The sequence below is a fragment of the Xenia sp. Carnegie-2017 genome, unplaced genomic scaffold (genome assembly GCF_021976095.1).
Source record: "Xenia sp. Carnegie-2017 unplaced genomic scaffold, XeniaSp_v1 HiC_scaffold_24, whole genome shotgun sequence".
In the NCBI taxonomy this organism is placed as follows: Eukaryota; Metazoa; Cnidaria; class Anthozoa; order Malacalcyonacea; family Xeniidae; genus Xenia; species Xenia sp. Carnegie-2017.
The window spans coordinates 6,567,222-6,586,000 of NW_025813487.1; the positions used below are offsets into that span (position 1 = coordinate 6,567,222).

Consider the following 18,779-nt stretch of genomic DNA (forward strand, 5'->3'; position numbering starts at 1 on the left):
AGACTCAAAGTATATATATTTTAGAAGATCTGGAGGTTTAAAGTTGTTGCTTTACTGATAACGTATTGAAAATCCCCGACGAGCTAACAACGGCTACCGATTGGAAAAAGGTCGTTGTGACGTAATAGTTGACATTAGATTAACGCGGTCAATTGCGCGCTTCGTTCAAAATATATTGGTAACTTCTTAACAACACGACAATTTAGCATTGAAAATATGGTTTATTGTGCCGCATTTAATTGTAAAAACGGTTCTTTTAAGAACCACCAAACACAGCAAAAGGTTTCTTTTTTCGTTTCCCAAAAACAAGCGAATGTGAGATATTTGGATTGAAAAAATCCGACGCAAAAATTTAAAGCCAACAAAGAGCTCAAATTTGTGATCGCAACATTTAGAGAGTTCGTGCTTCGTGCAAAATTTTGAAGCGATGTAATAAGTAGGATGGACAGCAGGACGGCTTCGCCTTAAGAAGGATACTGTACCCACGATTTTTGAATACTCTGTGGAACCCACAAGTGTAGCATCTAAGAGGAAGCAGCCAACAAATGTTAGAACTGCATTTGAGAAGAGACGGTTGGATCAATGTGTAATTCATTTAATTCAATGAATTTAATTAAAAATATTAACGTGAATAACGAACGTGAATAACGAATGTTGGTATGTAGTTAAGCCAACTCAAACTTGTATTTCATATAAAATGAATTGCAATCGTTTTCATGTAAACAAATATAAAATGAGGTACGTTAAGTGTACTTGTGGGTAGCTCTAAATCAGAGTAAAATAGTAAATACATTAGTGCAACTGCAAACTTCTTTCGGCAAAGTGAAATAGAAATCATCAAATTTCCAAAAACTACGAGAGGTTACCAGTATTTTATCAGTTGTCTAAAAGCCCATCGTATAATTGCAGCGACTTAAGGAGTCATTTAAGTTAACATTTAACTTGGTTAAAAAGTGATGAAGATAAGTTTATGAACTGTCTTTACATTATGAACATTGCTCTGTAGAATTTTAATGAGCTGTCTTTGTAGTGTACGACTTATGAGCTCTGGTGTATGAATAGCACATGAACCGACTTCGTAGTTTAATTGCTTCCAAATAGAGTAACGTCATGATGGCTGTAGACACGTTACTCTTCTCACATAGTAGTCTACTGCGCAACACCAAACTAAAAAAGCGAGCTGCCTTTACCACTTATCCGATAAAATAAAATTATACTAACAATTCGTAACATTAACACCAAATGCGCTTATATTAGAGAGATTTAGCAAACACGACGTATCGCCTAAGACGTCGTGAAAATGACGTAAAAATGGCGTGATTATCCCATATTTGGTTTAATCCACGCCATATTTACGCCATTTTTACGGCGTCTTAGACGATACCTCGAAGAAGATTACGAACTTTGGTACCGAATGAAGATCGTCGTGTTTGCTAAATCTCTACTGATTGACTTGACTCTATATCTAATATTCGTCACGTTTTCAAAAGAGCAGTAAGCTAATTGTCATTCAAAGATTATTGATGTGTGTACTACGTAACTAACATTGATGGTGGAGATTAAGTAGAATTTCTTGATATACTTTTCGACAGATCCCAAAAGCAATGTAATTGATTTAATACTACATCCTGTTAATGCATGTTTTATTTTATGAAAAAATGTTATTCCACCAACAAACAGTGAAAAATTGTGAAGCCCTTGCTCTTATTAAAACAATCTTACATTCATTCTTTTGTTAATTTTTTTGCATGAAAATTGATCGTCGACAACAACACTACACCAATTAGAAGAAACTATGTCGTAAATGGACTCATTTGAACTTCACTGAGTCGACTTTCAGGGCATCTCCAAGCATTTAAAATTTCTTCCGTACTTACATCGGATTGATGACGTCTTAGTACGTCAATTGACGTCAAAGAACAACACGAGAGTCAAGAGAAGGTACGTTTGTGTATGAAAAGGCTATCAATATATCGTTAAGACGAAAATTCCTTTACGCGTTACAACATTCAACTTAAGGCAATAATTTTTCCCAGCGTTTGCATAGCCACTTTCACTTTTCACAAGCTTATAAAAACCGAGTTTATGATCTGATCTGCTCGAGAGTTCTAACAAACGTCTCCGCGATTTGCATATGTCAGTGCAAATATGAATAATATTTTTCCGTCTTTTTATAATATAACAATAATGCGAACTTGGGTTTTGATCAATTTTCGCACACGTTGTATTGATAATTTTCATACCATTTTATACCATTTCATATCATTTAAACAGAGCAAAAATTATGAAGGGGGTGGGGAGGGGGGTAGGGAGTGTCATACCCCGAAAAAGTTATTTGGATTTGCAGTCGGTAGAAGTACGATATACGGATTAGTCTGAAGAAAAAAGATTTTTTCACCACTAAACAAAACTTTACATGAACAGTATCACAGTACGAAGAGAACTGGGTCGATTACTCTGTGATTACTTTGAGATTACCGCGATATTAATTAATAAAATAACACATCCTTGAAAATTGTCGAGGTTTTGTCCTATAGTGTATTCGGTACAAGTACGTTGACCAGTTGTTCGAACGGATTACACACCCCTCCCCCCTGATGAACTGTGTAAGGACGGCCTGCATTTAAATTTAACTTTCAAAAATTATCAGTATTACATTAAGACTTGTATTAAGCAGATGAAACTTTAGACCACGTTAAAACGGAGGAAAAAATGAACTAACCTTTGATCACCAGCTGTTGCGACAGGCCATCGTCATCGACAGTTTAAAGACCTTGAAACACAGGCCAGCCATGTACAACAAAGCCATAAACAGAAAACATCTCTCAAAACACTATTGGGATTTTAAAACGTTGATAAATAATTTACATTTGACGACTTCACTATATCTCTTGCAGCTGCCAGCAAGTAAATCAGGAAAAAACATTCTTACAAGCAAAATTTCTCAAATGATGCAATGCAAAGCGCGCAACGTATTTATATAAGAAGGTCCCACTACAAAGCAAGGGAAATTGAGTTCAAGTACTTTTGAAGGACTTTCAAGGATGTCCTTAAAACAATTGAAGGCAAGTAAAAATTAATAATGCATGTAAAACACAACAACAAAAGAGCTCAATAACAAAAATAAAGTCAAAGAACTTTTTCAAATTAATGTTGTCTTTTCATTTGACGTGAGCCGCCATGTTTGTAGATTAAAATGTTAACTTTATTAACAAAAAGTAAACTAGACACAGAAATTTGACCGAAACACTTAAAATTCAAGATCTTTAAGCACCACTTTATAAATTTATGACTTTTTAAGGACAACAAAGTGTTGTACAAACCTTGTTGAACTAAGTATTAAAACAACTTCATGAATTCAGCCTAGTTTATACACAACAACTCACATTTCTCTCAAAATACATACATGAATGTACTAGCGTAAAACGAACATGAGATGACTTATAAGAAATAATTCATGAACCATTCAACCTTTACCTGAACAAGAATTCAAGTGTATGCAATATTTTGCCATCGCTCGCCCTCAACCATAAACCATGCACATGTTCTTTAAAAATTCGACAAATTACTTCAGAAAAACATATCATCCAGATTTGTTAAACGACGTATTTTAATTCAACTGACATAAGTAAAGTTTTCCCGTAAATTAACCTTTACAGTTTGCACAGATACTAATAGGAAGATGTCGTTTGTATTTGAGAAAGAAACTTGCATAAAGTTAACATGAAGTACTGCCTGAGGCTGTGTTGCCACTCCTATTTTTTACATTTCACCATTTTGAGGAAGGTGAATACGTTTTACTATTTTGATTTCCATTTCAGTGCGATGTTTGTAGGGTTTGTTTAACATTGACCTGACGTGGGTTGCTAAATGTCAACTACAAAGATAAACTGTTCATTCTTTATAGGTAAAAAAATGGATAAAAAAAACAGGGTCGGAATAAATCCATGCAAGACAAGAGTGTTCACAATTTTGAAACTGATGTCTTTGGGTAGGATAACACGCTCTAAAGCGCCTGACTCATTTACATATAATTACATGTGCACTAGAATAATATTTTCATACAAGTGTCCTGTAGAGTACAATAAGTTGTCTAAATTTCATTCGTGGGGTTTTCTACCAAGTTGAAAAGACTACAATCTTTTCAGCAAGTCGTTTAACAATAATTACTGTGTTAAGTATTTATCCTTCTATAAAGCCTTCCCTTATCAAAGTTGTCTCCAGCCCATATGTGCATAAAGCATTTGCCTTGGCAAAGCCTTTTGAAAAGATTGCAAATACGATAATGAAGATGACCTTTTTCATGGCAGAAATTCAGATAATAACATGTTCCAAATACAGCATTATATCATCAACACATTCATATATATAAGGTCAGTGTGTGGTATATGTCACGATAATTGTCACTTCATCAACATTCAGGTATTAAGGCAAAAAAGTGGCCGCAACTGCGGCGTTTATTTGTTAACGTTTGCATAATTGTCTTCTAGAGATTGGATATTGTTAAATATGTAAATAATGTAGGCCAAGAAATGTTCTCCATCAAGATTTGTGGAGTTATTAACATGCGAGGTTCAGCACAATGTGAAGCACACCGGGATTCGTGATACACTAACAACCATTACAGAGCATTTTTAGATAATCCGTGGTCGAGAAGCAGTAAAGAAAATCGTCAGGAAATGTGTTGTTTGTCGTAAAGCGGAAGGTCTTCCTTATGGGGGAACGCCTCCTCCAAATCTTCCAGTTAGCAGAGTGTCAGATGATTCCCCTTTCACAAACGTAGGTTTGGACTTTGCCGGACCGTTGCTCGTACGAGAGAGTTTCGAAAGGAATAATTTGTCGGATATACCAACGAAAGAGTATATTCTAATGCTTACGTGTGCGTCTACTTGAGACATTCATTTGGAGCTCACTCCTTCCTTAAGCGTTCCAGCCTTTCTCCGCGCGTTCCGCAGATACGCTAGTCGACGAGCACTGCCACCTCTTCTTATATCCGATAATGCTAAGACTTTTCGAGCTGCATGCTTAGAAATTCGCAAGTTATATCGTTCTGAGGAAGTGTTACGCTATCTTGCAAACCATCAGATTACATGGCAATTTATGGTCGAAAAGGCCCCTTGGTGGGGAGGCTTCTGGGAAAGTTTGATTCGAAGCGTGAAACGTACGTTGCGAAAGGTAATTGGTAGAACGAATTTATCCTACGACGAGTTGCAGACTATTGTGGTGGAAAGCGAGGGCTTAATAAATGCACGACCCCTAACCTACGTGTACGATGATGAAGAAGCTGTATCTCTTCCGCTAAGCCCGTCACACTTGGTGTATGGAAGACGAATAACGACCATGCCAAACAGTGAGCACTTTGAATTTAAGAGCACCTATCAATCTTTGACGAGAAAGGGGAAACATCACAAAAATTTGCTGCAACGTTTTACTCTTCAATGGAGAAACGAGTATCTTTTAGCCTTACGAGAGCAACACACTTCAAAATCAAGAGGTAATCAAAATCCCGAAATAGCAGTTGGAGATATCGTAATTATTCGCAGCGATCAAACAAAACGTATCTTTTGGAAGGTAGCGAAAGTTGAACAATTGTTACAAGTTGACAATGGAATTACACGAGCTGCACAAATCAGAGTCCTTCGTGGAGACTCTAGTCATTCACACTTGGTGCGACGTTCTATCAGGCAGCTTATTCCAACTGAAGTTCATCAGTAAGAAGACAGTAACGAAAGAGTAGAGAACGATAAGAACGGCGAAGAAGAACAAGTGTTTCGTCCAACTGATCGACCACAGCGCAACGCGGGCATAACAGGACAGTTGCGAAGATTGCAGAATACAAACAAGTTCTACACAACTGTATATTCTTAGCTAAAAATAGTTTGTTTTTTTTGTTTTGTTTGTTGACAACATTTTACTATGTCAACCCTGGGGAGTGTAAGAAAGAAAAACATGTCAATCATACGTCAGTAAAATATACATCTTGTTTATTTAGTGAAAAAAGATTTGTGAGTGTATATTTCGAACGATCATTAAACAACTCAACAATAGGTTCTGTGCCATGGCAAGACATGATTGTAACATCACGACCCTGTGCGTTTGACAGACTTGTAATAGGTGAAACAGTGGATTGACATACACTCTTAATGGTTAATTCAGCACTAATCAAACCACTATATTCCTTTTTGTAATAAATATACTTTTGTCCTCAAACACTATATCAACATATTTCACAATAAAATTTCAAAGAAATATCAATATCATAGTTTTTATATGAGGAATGACGCTTGAAACCTGTACTTAGTTTACATACATATTTCACTCACATTTGCATTTTCATCATCTTCCTCAGATCCACGACAAAATAATTCACCTGCTTGACAAGCTTTTTATGCTGCTCATTAAATGTCGGATCCAATGTCAACTGATTAAATCTCAAATTTCTGTACACTTGACAACTTCAAAAAGCAAAGTTCTTGCTCAATAGAAACAACATTGTATTTTACAACGCCTTAGAGAATGATACACAAGCAACTTTAAACTTTAACTTTAACATTTAAGATGAATGCTTTAACTTGCTTTAATGTTTGAATCCACATCTTGTGCTGTTAGCTCATCATCTCAAAAGTTTGCCGTTACAGTTTGGGTTTTTACTGGATACGTGTGGACGATAAGCGTAACCGCAACAAATCCGGACAAATACGAACGAATCCGGATACGTGTGAACGGAGAGTCTTACTATTCACAATTAGATCAAGGAATTAGGAAAAAATAACAAGTTCTTTTTAAATAATCACTTAGCTTGATAATGACTTTGAAATAAAGTCGAAATATTGCTTTGAATCTTGTCTCTTGCTTTTATAACTTGAATCTTGAGTTTACACGATGATGTTTTTTAGAGTGTTTTTTTTCCTTTAATGTATTGTATGTTTACGCTCATTCAAAATGAACGAAGAGGTATGTTCAAACAGTGTAAAATGTACTGCCATGTACTAATATAATTCTATAAATTTACTTATATAATTCACTCGCATGTTTATTATATTGATAAGGACAAGAGAAAAGAAGCCTTTATGTATTTCAACTTTAATGAAATCGATGTCATTGTTTGTTACTTGAGAACGATTAAATTCGGTGCAACTGTTATTTTATTACATATTGTTTACTGCCAAATTTTCGTATCCTAGAAAACGGATCCTGTGAACACAAAAAAGTGAGTCTGATTCATCGATTTAAAAAATCGTATGAAAATAGAGCTTGTTCTATTTTCATTAAACAAGATAAAAGAAAACTGACTAGTCAAATTACATAGATTTGATGAAGACAAGTAAACAAGAACAAAAATGCGAAACATATATCGATAAATATAATATAAAACAAATTCCGAAGAAGCAAGACATCTTGACATTGTAAAATATGAATCAAAACAAGACGAGAAGTAAACTGTTTACTTCTCGTCTTGTTTTGATTCATATTTTGCAATCTCAAGATGTCTTGCTTCTTCGGAATTTGTTTTATATTATACTTCTTCAAATTGTCGGCTGGTCATGGTTTTTGGTCCATATCGATAAATGTTCCGGACAAAACAAATATAAATATCCCAACGAACATAAATATCAACAAAATTATCCAACCGTCTGAGCAATAAACCAAATTAAAGTCGGAACCGAAACAATCGGATACGACAGTCGACAAACCGGTTCCTGGGAACGGGCCTATATGCATAACAAACGCAAATCATGAATTTTCAGCGCTAAGAATATATTTTAGTGTTAACAGCAGAGAACGTTGATTCCTAGAGAACATAATGCACATTAAAGTGTGCATATACAGAAATAAAGAATCCCCGAAACTTCAACATAAATTTTTTCTACGAACATCTACTTTGAAAAGTGCAATACTACTTCATTTTATCCGGTACATTTAACCTGCAACTTGAGACATAGGGTAACTTTTTCAAGCAGAAGAACAATGTCTACGCAGAGAGCTTATATGCTAACTATATTCACATGTAAAATAAATTTTTGCGAAGTATTTTTTGATTAATGTTTTAAAACAATTTGGTTTTACTTTCCTACAATTTGGCACATGGAACAATTTAAACAACAACACACGATGCAAAACATTTTCATGATAATTTTGCTAAACACCAACACATGAAAAGAAGTAAGATTTTAAGAAAATCCGTGTTAAATCCCCTTATCCGTTTTTTATCCCAACCCAAATTAGACTAAATACCAAACAGACAGTATATCCTACTATGTACAAGTTGCTAGTACCGGTCGTTGGAGGGGATAAAACTGATATTTGTGATCGCTTGCGTTAATATGTGTGAGCTAAGAAATATTTAATACGCGACGTCCGAATTACAATTTGCCTAACCTTTTGAAGTTAGTAAAGATAAATTCTTTGATTAAGTATCTAGTCTTAAATTAATACAAGAAAGCATTGTCCAAATGAGCTTTAAAAGTTCGGAAAGATTTAAATAAACGTTTCATTAAACTGAGGTCAAATTTATAAATATAATACTACCAAAATGTACCTAAACGTAGCTCAGTGAAACCTTTCACTGCTTTCTATTATATTAAAACTCGAAGTAAATAAAATAATGAAGCAAAGCAGTTGATTTTTCTGATAGAGCAACTATGAAGGCTTTATTGTTAATCATTTGTTACTTTGTTGAAACTCTAAATGTCATCATGGCATGTACAAAGTAAGCACAAAAGTTGTATGCATGAAAAATAATATGAATGAGTCAAATATCTAAACATGAAGCTAGTATATTTATAGGTAAAAGCAAAGTCACATAACAATGCCCCTACTTCTTATCAGACGTGTGTAAACAGCTAACAAAATTATGTGATAGTTATTGTCTCAATTCATATCAATAAACTTATTGGCAGTGTTGGTATATAGTTCATCATGAATATCCCACATGATTGAGATATCATTCCTTTTATAAGTTGTTCTGCTTACCCATTTAATACAATGTTCCTGTAGCTTGGTTAACAGTTGGATCATTTTAATGTATAATTCTTAATATAAAATGTATGATTTTGAATTACCTGTGTATTTTGTAATTGTGAAGGATAAATGTGTATGGGTGAAGGATGAATGTGTATAAATTCTCATCTTTGCAAATTAAGTCTCTTGCTACATATATATGTAGCACATTATACTGAAAATTACTAAAATAAATTGAATTAGTACATGACTATGCATGTAATTGCATTGATTAATCAATTTCAAATGCAAATGGTTTTCCAGCTTTTGCTATGTCATCAAAGGAAACAAAAGTTTTTATTATGTCAACTGGCAATGGTTATATGAATGTGAATACTAACATATTTATATAACCAGGACAAGCAGACAATTTCAAATAATACAAAATAAAACAAATTCCGAAGAGGGACATCTCGTTTTCTTGATATTCAAGATATTACAAGAGTTTGAAACAAAATAATGTGTAATATTTCGTCTTTATTCCAAAGACATCATCAGACTTATGGTTTACAATGCAGGCTGCGAAACGTTTATATATTTACAAGCGGAAATGACAGTTATGTAATTAGAGAACTATAAGACTAAACAATATACTTACATTAAAATAGAGATAGTTTTTTACAAGCTTTAAGACCACTATTAAGTTGTGGCATATCGCGTTTTATCAAAAGTGCTTCTAAGATGAGAAGTTGATTAGGATTATTATTTTTACAGTGATATAATATTTTGGTGTTACTAGGAATCAAATTACAGGCATTAAGTGGCACGCGTGTGAGATCGGGGTCAGAATCAGCGTCAGGAAGTGAGAAATGGTGTGAGATGTAGCTGGCGTCTGGACAAATGAGTAAATGTTGTGAGATGGCACTGGAATTATTGTAATTAGTATCATGTTGGGTTAGTCTTGTGTGTAGGTTTCATTCAGTTTTGCCAATGTATGTATGACCACAGCCTGGACATTTAAATTCATATATAACATTGGCTTTAGAGAGTTCCGGAATTTTGTCCTTTTTGGGACAGAAAATAGATGTCTTTTTTGTTTCATATATAACTATAGGTTTGATGGGAATTTTTAAGTTACGGCGAATTTTACGAAGAAGATTGAAAGCTAAACGTTCACCCTGTTTTCCTAGATATGGTATTCTAATGAAAATTTTACGAAGGTCATTCTCAGTATTTTGTTTAGAGGGGTTATTTTTAGCTATGATTTTGGTTTTGAGTTTATCAATCAAGAATTTCTGGACTGTAAGAGGGAAACCATTCCATGACATAAAAGACTGGAGTGTTTGAATTTGTTTTTTGAATAATGTTTGGTTAGAACAAATCTTAAATGCGCGAAAAAATAGGGAATTGATCCAAGTAGTTTTGCGGTTGAAAGGTTCGAAACTTGAAAAATGTGTATATTGGCCAGTATGAGTTGTTTTACGGAATATATCAACGTCATTATTGGTTATTTTGAGGTCTAGAAAGTGGACATGTGAGTCAGAAAAATCATCAAAAGTAAATTTAAGATTTTTATCAAAACTATTAAATTTGGCAAGAACATGAGGAATGTCTGAATGTCGCATAAGAACAAAAGTATCATCAACATAACGCCGGTAAAACTTAAGGACACCTGAGTTGATCAAATCAGTGACAATAATGTTTTCAAACTCAGTGAGAATTATATTAGCTAAGACGGGACCGAGAGAAGACCTCATGGAAACCCCGTCAAGTTGTTCATAAAAAATACCGTTGCAAGAAAATATTGTTTTGAAGCATGAATCAATAATAAGTTTTTTGAGTGTTGATTTTCGGAGTGTGGTATTAATAATATTTTGATTGTAAATGCGATCCAGTACAATGTTGATGGTTTTACGCAAAGGCACGTTGGTGAAAAGGGATTCAACATCAAAAGAGACAAACTTATAACCTTGGAAAAATAGATCTTTAGGTATAGATTTAATAGCATCAGTAGCATCGAAAGAGTCTTGTAATGAAAATTTATTTAGGGTGAGTGGATTCAAAAGGTTTGCAATGAATTTGCCTACGTTGTAGTGTGGTGTGTTTGTGGTGTCAATTATTGGTCGTAACTTAGGTAATGTGTCAAATTGTTTGTGCGTTTTAGGTAGTCCATGTGCTCTGGCAAAGTGCGCGTGAGTAGGTCGTAAGAAAGTATGTTCGGTTTCATTGATCTCACCCCCTTTTAAAAGTGTGCATAGATAGGACTCTAGTCTTATATAAAAAACTATCTCTATTTTAATGTAAGTATATTGTTTAGTCTTATAGTTCTCTAATTACATAACTGTCATTTCCGCTTGTAAATATATAAACGTTTCGCAGCCTGCATTGTAAACCATAAGTCTGATGATGTCTTTGGAATAAAGACGAAATATTACACATTATTTTGTTTCAAACTCTTGTAATATCTTGAATATCAAGAAAACGAGATGTCCCTCTTCGGAATTTGTTTTATTTACATATTTATATAAATGCCAATAACAATGACTATATGAATGACAAAACTGTGTACTTCCATTACATGATCAAGGCTTTAATTTGAACGAAGGGGAATTTTGAGGTGCATTAATATTACGTTATGGATGGCAATTGAAAAATACCCCTCAGCACTGCATTTGTGGAAAGGCTTTTGCAACCGATCACGCGATGATATGTCCTCATGGTGGTTAACCAATAGTGAGACATAATGAAGTTCAAGATATAACAGCACAGTGGATGGCAGAAGTTTGCTCGACAGTTGTGAAAGAGCCACAATTACAACCTCTTTCTGGGGATGTGATATTACCTCGTACAGCCAATAGACAAGAAGAAGCCAGACTAGATATTCGTGCTAAAGGTTTTTGGTCTAGACAGCAAGATGCATTTTTTGATGTAAGGGTATTTCACCCAAACGCGTCGAGCTACCAAAACACATATCGTCAGCATGAGATGGCTAAAAAAGGGAATATGGTGATCGAGTAAAAGAGATTGAATATGCTGCTTTTACACCACTGGTCTTTTAAACATCAGGTGGTATGGGGAAAGAGACGGCAATTGCTTATAAACGGCTAGCTGATCTGCTGGCACAAAAGAGAAAGCTGCAATATGGCATCACGCTACCATGGATGCGTTGTAAACTGTCTTTCGCACTGATTAGGTCAGCAATTACTGCGATACGAGGAAGTCGATCTGCCTCAACTCGCGAACATACTATAAATATTGACCTAGGTTATTGGGAAAGTTGTCTTTACACTTGACTGTCCCTTCATCATAGATATTTTAAACATTGATTTTAGTTATATTTGATTTAGTTTTTAACATTTATATTGTATGCTGTAGTTATAATTTTAATAAAATTTTAATTTACCTTCATCAAAAAAAAAAAAAATATATGAATGACTGTGCTAATACCAAAGAAAGAATGAATATCAATACCAATGAATACAATAACGTAATTGTAACTGCAAACACCAATGCATGACTGTAAATATTAATGCCAATACAATTGACAATATGAATGTCCATAGGAATAACTATATTATGTCAACACCAATTTATACATCATAAATGCAAATATCAATGCCAATCACAAAAGGGTATATAAATGTTACCAATGACTATATACGAATGCTAATATCAATCACCATGAATGTCTAAACAAATTTAATATCAATGACTGTACGAATTTCAATGCCAGTTATTACTTGAATGTCAAATTGCTCTAAATTCAACTCAATAGCTTGAAAAAATGTAATCTAACATTGATACACCATGATGATGGTGTCAAGTAGAGTTGCATCAAGTTTAATTCATTTGGGGGGGAGGGTTATAGCTTTTGATGGATATTATCAGTGGAAACAGTTTATTTCAAATGAAGCTAATACTTTATTACATTTGAATAAATGAATATCCCCACCAGACATCCACTGGGCTACCCCACTCTTTGTGACACAACATAGTGGTATATTGCATTTCATCCAAAATTACACTTATCAATACAACTTGATACTGAGATATATGTGCTGTAGGTACTGGAATTCCACACTCAACTTTGTGCTAGGAGTTAACACCAGACCTGGCGTCTTGTTAAATGTAAAGAAAGAGCGAATTCCTGTTGTCTAGAAAATAAAGGTTTATATCTAAAAAACTTCAGGGAAAATTTTTAAACTTTGCTATATTACAAATTTATATATTGCCTATAAAATATCCAGAATCTGGAGGTGGCACAAATTTACAAAGAATCGAAAAACATGCAGCTAAATAGTACGGGCAATTAGAATACAGTGAGCACAAAAAGAATGAATTGCACAATGATTTCACAGAAACAGTGGGCTTTGTCGCGTAATTTAACTACTTCAATGGTAAAAAAACACTTTTCCTTACAAAAGACCCATTTTCAGCGTAACTATAATTGTTTTTCACAACAAGCTGACAGAGTTTTCAATTACAATAATGTGTTCCGTGCAAAACTCGACTATATGATTGTTCCGCAGAGAAAGTTGCTGGTTTTGAAGAAAGTTAAAAGCAATGCGTGCATATATTATATAATCTCTGATACTAAACATTACCTCCAACATGGCAGTTGTCAACGTTTTGATTTCATAGGGCGGCGAAAAAGCGTGCGAGTAGGGCTAAACTTCTCCCAACTTTTTGTAAACGTAAAATTGGCGGACTGCACCAAGGGGCGAAACTAGAACGTTAGTTGCGGGGTATAAATTCACATATTCACCTCTTCCCTGCTGATTTCTTTTTGCGATGTTAATCCCAAACGAAATCAGCAGGGCATAGCTGAATATATGAATATTTACCCCCCCCAAACTAACGTCCTAGTTTCGCCCCTGACTTAGCCCCCCTAAAAAAAACGTAAAAAATTAATTGCCCATTTTTGTGATACCTCGACAATGCTCTTTTATAATTGACTATGCTAACCAAGGAAAAAGATCTTTAGGCTTTTTAATAAAAATTTGTATTAAACAATCATCAAAGTTTTGGTTTTGGAGTACGTCACGGTTTTTAGCAGTGAAAGGTTTACTTTTTAAATTATTTCCATAGTTTTGGCGATTTAATTTTTGGAAACGTAGAACCGTTTGGAAACGTAGAATTTTCGGAAACGGCTCTAAATTCTACTTCTGACTCAGTGACAAAAAAGGCAGACGTTGATTAAAACGTTTTTAAATCACACGTAAGTCGCGGAAGTTTGCATAAGTTAGGGAATGGCTGAATTATGGTGTAATGGGCTCGATTACACAAAAAGTATCGTGGATGGGGGGATCGTTTTTATCAAAATTTTTAAATGTAAAATAAAGGTATTGGAGAATAACAACTGTATAATATTGCTATGTTCCAGACACCAAAAACTTGAATAGCCTTTTAGAAAGAGCCTTTTAACTGTCGTTTGACTTTCAAATTAGCAAATTTTTCGTTACTATGAGAACTTGAAAATTTTTTCATGCAAATATAAATATGTCACCAGGCCTGATACAATAAAATTTTTACACAACCACTTGTTTGCACTAAATCATTCTAACAATAAAGTGTACATATATACATGTATGACTCGACAGACATTCTTGACACTATTGTCACAAACGATCAAAGTGGTTATTCATTGTTGTACTGTAGTATAGCTTCCTTGGTTTGGTGTAATATTCGAAAATTTTTGTATTGTATACTATCATAGCAAGTTATTATTACTCAGTGGATGAAGGGAGCAACTGTACTCTTGACAATTTTCCTTTGGAAAATAACAGTAATGTGGAATCGTTGTCAGACTCAGGGGCCTCAAACTTTGATAATTTTGACAACTTGACTTAAGGTTTGTATTTCAAAAACAGGTTTTGTAATAATGTATGTGTTAGAAAACTATTCTTCAATAAGGTTAACTAATAAACTACGCATACAAGAATAGAAATGATTATAATTTGCTAGCCATAACGCTCTTTGGCGAGGCAAATTTTCTCCACAAAACCCCCCAATTACTTCAAGTCTATTTGCACCCCTGTTTGGAGAGTCAACTTTCCCTCATTTACAACGACAAGGACTTTCACAAAGAGTGCAGTAATGAGGTGCTTATATACATCTAGAAATTTATTCTCCAGTCTAGTTTACGTCAAATGGCAAATTTCTTAAAATTAAATGTTTTCTTGGCAGTGGCAAACGCTTCAGTAGAGAGGTCGTTTTCTGGCTTGAAAAGGGTAAAAACCTATTTGAGGAATAGAATGGGTAAAGATCGGCTTAGCTCTTTGTGTAGAATATCTATTAACAAAGACATCGTTGAACAAAAAAAGGAATCAGAGATGTTGCATAATGAGGTTTTTAAAAAATCTGTAGAAAAACCCATGTAGCTGGCCTATCTTTATAAATGATGGGTATAGTATGTGTTTTGATGTTTGTTCTTATAATGCATGGTACCTCACTAAGAAAATTAAGCATTACTTCAAGGAATAAAGCCATCCCTGTCTACCTGCTCCAATATATAAACAAGTGTAAGCTAACTAGTGAAATGCTAAGGATAATCTCTCCTTATTGTAGCGAGAGACTTGCCGAGCGGAAATCGAATACGTGTGATAAAAATTAATGCCCAACATAAAGTTCTGATTAGAGCCATAGAAATAGACCAAAGAAAATTTAAATTTAAAATTGAAATTTAAATTTAAATTTAAATTTTACAATTTGTTTTTTCTTTGGTCTATTTCTATGGCTCTAATCAGAACTTTATGTTGGGCATTAATTTTTATCACACGTAATCTCTCCTTATGCATTTTAGGAAGAATCGTTTACTATGTTATTTTTGCGCTAATCCAAATTTCTTCTGTTTATTTAGGAGCAGTGATGTGTTTGATTTATTATGCTTCAGGGGACAATTGCTCCTGCGTAACGTATCCCTGAGACATCCGTAGTACCTTTTTAACTAGTTGCAGTATTAACAATTGCCACATTAAGAATGCAGCTAGTAAAAACGTGTTTTTATAACTTATTGTACAACAAATAATTAGCCCTTCAAATCGCAGGAAATGCTGTTTCCAAGCTCTGGATTTCAAAATTTTCCGGGGGAGCATGCCCACCAATAATTTTGTTAGTCAATCCGCATTCTTTGATGAACAATATGCTGTATTTTATTTAATTATCATTCGTTAATTACACAATATGGAACGTCTGTCTGAAGTCACAAAAATTCATTTTTATGTCAGAGATAAATTTCTAGATCTTTGTATATTTGACTTTATATGAATATGATTAAAAACGAGATGCGAGGGTGTTTTGCATAATATTTTTATTTTCTCATGCAACAAAGTACAAGTAAATTATTATGCAAACAATCAAAACTGAGCAATGCTGATTCAGGAACTTCGTATTTTGCGTGATAACTAACTTATTTGAAAAAATAGAAGCAAAATCTAGATTGTTTAATGATGAAGAAAGTCATCATAGACAAATAGAAATATTTTTCGCGATCTAGCTCATCAAAAAAATGTTTAATATATTACCATATTGAATGCGAAGGCCTAGATGGCGATGAGATAGACGACAAAAAATATCGGTATATTTATCTTCTACTTGCTTTAGTTATAGTTTTTCATCATATGGACGGGCTGTCTATCAAGTTTAGGCTTAGATGACAGACAGGTGATGAGCAATTCTACTTTACTGCTTGTGCTTATACAATTATTATATATTTATTTAATTAATAATACACAGACATTAGTTAAACTTTATTTTGTCTAAAGTAGAGAGGCGATGTTTGCACTCAATTTTTAGCATGTTTTCAGGTAATGCACTATTTCTCTCTAATAAAGACTTCATTTCTTAAAAAGTGAATGTTATCAGAATGATGACTCTGCCTGCACGAGAGTAAACTTAGTATGCAACCAGTAATAGAAGGAGTAGCAGACAGAAGCTTCTTGTCAATCTTTTTGCAACAGGAAACGTGCGTACAGTCTGTAGATTGATTAAAAAAATCAATTACTACCGTAGGTGGAACAGGCATTTTTCAGCAGAATTTTCCCTTTCATTTATATGTGGCACAATATTGACTGTATGGATGAAATACAAGTTGACATGATGTATTCATTACGAAACAATAACTGTAGAAATAATTTTATTCTTTCGAGACTAATTATAATTTTTCTCGTGTTGCTGTCATTTTATGAAAGACAAAACACCTTCAGTCGTTCAGTCCGGCTACCCGAGAAATGTGTATGGTTGTGATTTTTTATTAATGGTATTATGATAGTTGTCAAAAGCACAACAAATTCACAGCAATGCAATCTCAAACGTGGATCTATGTTCTGTAAATAAATCAAATACGTGTCATTAGTGACACACACGCGTAAAAACATTCAAAAAGATCTTGATTTGTTGAAGGAATTCATGTTAGTAACGCGTGATTTATGCGACAGTATAAAGAAAAATCAGAATTTAAAACTCGGGCTTATGACAAAAAAATCTATTGAGCTATATTCATGGGGTGTATGGCGAATATGACTACTTAAAGCACTTAAAGTAAGCCCAAGTTTGAAATTTGGATTTTTCTGTTGTATCACGAGATTACATAAATCACGCGTGTCTGCCACTAATGCCTGTGTTCTAAAAGCTCACTCACACTTAACGAGTGCAACATATCATTAGCAAAATATTTCATCCATGTATGGCAAGATTTTCTTCTAGATATTTCAAATGAAGCAATCACTTGAGTGAAAGTGCTGTCTTCTAATAATTATGATATAATTTTGAAGCCCCACTCATTAAGTGTGAGTTTGCATGAGCTTTTACATACGGGCGTCAGTCCTTGAACCAACCAAAATCTTTCTTGCATCGTTTCACACGTTAGCGTCACAAATGACACGTATAATGAAGTATGATTTTACCTTCAATAATATTCTGCCACATGTGAGATGATAATGCTGGGAATTTTGTTGTGCTATTTGGCAAATATTATAACACGCAAATATAACAAAATACTGTTCTCGACCAGCCCGAGTGAACGCCTGATAGGCTTTTTGTGTTGAGTGAACTGAAACATCCATCGATCAAGATCAAACTCAATATTATCTTTCTATATCAATCTCTAACTGATAAAGAACCACAAAAATTTAAGGAAAATTTTAAACCCAGACACCTTTCGTTCGCACGCAAACATTCCACGGTTGTAGGAAGTCAAATAGAATGGATATCGTATAGTGGAAAAAACGCCAAATTTACGTCTACTTGCAAAACTACAGACTATATGCTTGTAATATATGCTTGTATTTAAAACCTCGTGTATATAATTTATCTCATATAATCTGAAGATGTCTTAAGTTAAAGACGAAACGTTATTAATAAAAAACCTTTTATCTTTGTTTATTTTACTATTGTGATGGCTTTTTTAAGAGTCGTATATTGGGCTATTATGTTCATATTCGCTTTCCTCCTGGAAAATCTCTGGCCACGATTTTAAATAAGCAATAGCGTCATGTAAAGTTTACTGGTTTGTAGTTTATAAGCGTATGCCTTTAAAACAAAACACAACCAACTCAGTTTTAAGCAATTCATCTAAACAACGCATAACTTGACGTTGAATTGGTTATAAATATGATAACTATTATGTATATCGTTCTTGCATGCGCTCATTCTGGAGGAGTTGCTTATATCATTTACACAGTTATGGCACAGCTTTTGGAAGAGAGCCATTCTTCAGGTACATAATTAGATAAAGAAGAATTTTTAATAATATAGATTAAAACAACCACAGACTATATATTATAGACAAGAAAACATTTATATCATAATAAAGCTTAGAGCACTCTATAGGACTACTCATC

At 34.0% G+C, this 18,779-nt stretch overlaps 1 long non-coding RNA gene across 2 annotated transcripts; it reads right to left on the minus strand.

Annotated features, from left to right (window-relative positions):
• Positions 1-201: 201 nt before the first annotated feature.
• Positions 202-6,991, minus strand: LOC124451226. Of its 2 annotated transcripts, none has more exons than XR_006950384.1 (3): positions 6,981-6,991; positions 1,164-1,167; positions 202-524 (listed from the first exon to the last, which is right to left on the minus strand). It is a non-coding gene; the product is annotated as an uncharacterized LOC124451226 (long non-coding RNA). The 2 variants fall into 2 exon arrangements; XR_006950385.1 differs by lacking the exons at positions 1,164-1,167; positions 6,981-6,991 and adding exons at positions 2,399-2,400; positions 3,058-3,070.
• Positions 6,992-18,779: the final 11,788 nt, after the last annotated feature.